We start from the raw sequence: 4,538 nt of genomic DNA, 5'->3' as shown, positions 1-4,538 counted from the left end.
TTGGAGAGGCCAATCAGAAAGCATTACAACAGGAGAAAACTTCTCGAATTAACATTTCATTCAGGGTAAAAAAACGTTGACGACATCTGAACGGATCAGAAATTTACTCTTTAAAAGATTTTGTTCTGGAGAAGCCACTCAGAAAGCACTACAAATTTTCTAACAAGAAAAAACTTCTTGACTTAACATTTAATTTAGAATAAACCAACATTTACGGTAAACTAACGTTAACGACATCTGAAAAGATCAAACATTTACTCGTTAAAAAAAATAGTTTTGGAGAGTCAATCCGGAAAGCACAACAATGTTTCAATCAAGGGAAAACTCGTCGAATTAACATTCTATTAACGATAAATCAATGTTGCACACATCCAGTGTTTAATATAGTCTTGTTTCATTGAACAGTGATCATATTGTGAACCTTCTATTCTTAAATGTAGTATTTTAGAATAAATTTTTGAATCCTTGTATGAGAGTTTGAAAGTATTCTTCTACTTTGATGGCATATATTTATATATTTTTTGAATATAACACTTATTCTGTCAAATTCTCTTGAAAGTATTTTTAATATTAGATCATTCTGTAATAATATGATTTTGTTATTCTGTTACATCGTTCATTTCTGTAATCTGAATGGCATTACGTAATTTTTTTTATTTTGCATAGTATTTTTTTTAATGTTACACTCAATCAACCTTATCCTTTATATGTTTTGCTCTTTTTTTCTATTCATTAGACCGTTTTCTAGTTTTTTTAATTCTCTTAATCTCATCCAGACCCTCGTTTATGGAAGATAGATAAGCGCAACATGTATACGGTTGTTTTCCTTTTTTAATATTTAAACTGAAATTAACATTTTTACATTTGATATCCTATTTGTTTCAATGATTTTGAGACCTATTAAAAGTCCGCACTTTATTTATTGTACTCTAATAAACATTATTTTAGCTCCATTTTTCATGTTCATTCATTCAATTAAGTTCCAATATACCATCGAGGAACGATAGCGGGGCAAAATGATTACACATATTAATGTATATACATTTTTGTTTATGGACTAGCTTCAACACGTCTCCGGGTGCGGGAGCTTCTCTCTGCATTGAAAACCCATTTTGAGATTTGAACACAAGTAATGGTCGGTGACCTTAAACAATAAATGCTTAAGAAATCTTAAGGCTTGATAATACTTTTCTATATGACAAACCATCGTAAAAATAGGCAAAACGCTTGTTTTATAAGCTCTTCAATTTTATATCTGAAAAAGCCTTCTAGCTGTTTTGATTTGATCGCCACTAGTTTTGTATGTTGTGTTTTAGTAATGTTTTTTTCTGTCCTTTTCTTTTTTAGCCATGATATTGTCAGTTTTTCTTCATCTCACTTGTGTGAATGTCCCGTTAGTATCTTTCGACTCTAACGGAGAAAATAAGCAGCTAGCTGTAAGTAACTATATTTACATATAAAAAGGTTTAAGTAGTAAATTTAATTACAGTCTTGGATGCATGCTAGATCTTTTATTTCTCCATGTTTATAATTCATTTATCATTTTATACATATGTTTGTAGAGCTAAATTGTCCATTTTATATACTGCATTATTAGAAAGCAGAATTGGTGGATACATTTCATTTCTTTCCTATAAGGGGGCCTCGGTGGCTACGTGGTCTAAGTAGTTTATATACACAGCTTTCAAACGAAACCTTCCGACATTTCCCCCTACTGTTCTTTGTATTTCATCAACAAATTTTTCTGTTGGATTTTTGGTCTATTCAATATATTTTTTGGTCATTTTTTGACCATCAATACCATTTAAAAAATATATTTATAAAGCAAAGACTTTTTTTAAGGGGTTGGGAGTGGTATGGTTATGTTTCAGCTATGGTCAGTTGTTATTTATTAAATGTCCTTTTTCAAAGGGTTTACATACAAGTACAGTACTACCTGTGAAATTATCTTATTCATGGTGGCCATAAAAATTATGTCCACCATGGTGGCCCTATATGTCCATCATTATACCCACTGTCGCTTAAATAATACACAAGGTATTAATCAAAAACTAGTCAAGGATAAATGGAAATCTTGACTGCATTGAAGTGTTAAAATTATATAACTTACAGGTCATGTGTCTCAGGTAAAATATACATGTATGCGTTTGTGAAATTTAATTACTGTGGTTATGACAAGAAAATTCAAAAATAAAATGAAGTAATATAACTAGTTGAATAAATAGCTGATTTTTTTTTTAATTTGACTCGTGACTATTTGTTTTGACATAATACTTTTTTAATCAATTTAAGTTATTTTTTACATTTACTTTATGGTAAGTGAAGAATAAATTAATATCATCTTCTAATATAATGCAAACTTTCCCAATGCCTGCCTTTTTCTATTGAAAAGTTGTTTCTCAAATTAATTTTCGTAAATCAAAATGATTTATACTTTAGTTAAATCATAGTAGATAGACTTATCTGCATTCAATAGTGTTTTACAAATGTTAAAAATTCCTTATTTCTCTGTTGAATAAATATATTCAAAATATTCATTAATTCAACAAAATTTGATAATATTTATATTGTCATATAAACATATGGTATTTAGTTTGTGACAAAAAAAACCAACCAAACAAACAAAAAAAAAAACAATTATAATGCAAGGAATTAACAATTCTATAAAAAATTAAAACACGTGGATTTTTTTTAGGTTGAAAATATCGGCTCCCTTATAAAATAGTCATTATTAGAACTGAGGGCAGACTCAGTTCTAATAATGACTATTTTATAAGGGAGCCGATATTTTCAACATATTCATGTAATAAAGGTTTAGCATTTCTTGCACATTTTGTTCTTGGGTAAGAGACAATATTATGAGAAGGTAAACAATTTTCAAATAGATTATCTCAAGTTGTTTTATTAATTTTACAATTAAGGAAGGAGTGTTCTTCATTGTCCAGCAAGTGGCAGTTTACACATTCTATCTTTTCTAGGAATTTTATATTGTCCATTATTTTGTATTTCTAAATTATGACCACTAACTCTCTATGTGACACATTTGAGTATACAGTTTTTACCAAAGTTTTTATTCTTAAATCTATTTTCAAAAATGTTCTTATATTTTTCTTTAAATTGATTTTTCATCAAGGGTTTTAAAGTCTTAATTCATTCAAGTCCCTGAAATTGTTAACTTTATCTAAAAGGCCTGGGTTTAGGGAAATATTTGCAAATGTATACCAAGAATATGTATCATACCAGTCCAGCACTTCCAACAATATAAATGTACACAGAAACAAAAATGGTTTAATTAATAGACCATAAAAGTGTAACCATCTATATAAGTGTATTTTGTCAAATTTTGGCTTTTAACTGACAGATATTAGCCAAACTGAAGATGTCATATTTAATAAGTTCACATTTGTTTAAAAAAAGGCAAAGCAAGACAGTTTTTTTTCTTTAAATATTTTTTTGGAAAATAAGTCTCTTCAACATGCAATGACATGTCCATTATGTTAACTCCTGATTTCAGATTTAAAAAAAAGATAGACAAAAATAGTTTTTTCCTATTAAAACTGTATAATGATATTTGCAGTTTTCCTGAATAATAATAGATGTTATAAAAATTTATTATAAGAGGATTGATATTGTCTGATCATTTTATTTTGTTAAGAAACAGGCTTGCTAAAAATTACTTCCGTCATGGTTTCTTTAAAAATATCATTTGCTTGATTATTAGTTATTAATGATAATTCATTAAATAATGCAAATAAACAATTAAATACAATGAACATCATGTACATTAACTTTTTGTTTTACTTTAAAAACAAATTAATTAAAATCTGTTGTCTTTCAAATGCTAGTCAATAACTTTATCTTTGACATTTTTGTCTTTTTGCTTCTCAAGATTCTTACTAAGAAGACATTAAAAGAATAAGAAACAAAATCATACAAAAATGAATAAAAACAAATAAAAAAATTAAAAACATCAATTTGAATAAATTCAAAAGAGAGAAAAATCAAAAATAATATTAATTAACAAAGGCTAAAACAATGTCTTATTCTATGTTTTCAAAACAGGTGAAATGTCAATTTTGAAAAAACCTAAGTTACCTGTACAGGTAAATTTTAAAGAAACAAACAAGTTGAAAACTTCAAGCCTGATTGATTACAACAGGTAACATTATTAGATAAAACATCAACCTATGTTTTATTACCCCAATAAATGGCCGACATCTCAAGATTGAATACCCTAATAAATGGCCACCATTGGATGTTGACCATGCAAGAGGGTGGACATAATTAAAAGAATGTCACAGGCTGTACTGTAATTATTTCAGGGACTAGTAATAGTATAATAGTACATATATTAAATATTTGACCAACTTGTAGATGCCCACTGTGTAGATGTTCCCTTCCTTATTTATTATCCAAGATGTGTGTATTTTCAAAGTCTTCAAATGAAGCTATTTTTTCTGATTTATTGGCGTATGAATGTTGAATTTCTCCGGCTTTCTCTTCATTTGAAAGAACCCTAAAATTGACGTCTAGATTTA

The sequence above is a fragment of the Mytilus edulis genome, chromosome 8 (assembly GCF_963676685.1).
Source record: "Mytilus edulis chromosome 8, xbMytEdul2.2, whole genome shotgun sequence".
NCBI classification, from domain to species: Eukaryota; Metazoa; Mollusca; class Bivalvia; order Mytilida; family Mytilidae; genus Mytilus; species Mytilus edulis.
This window is presented reverse-complemented; position numbering follows the sequence as displayed.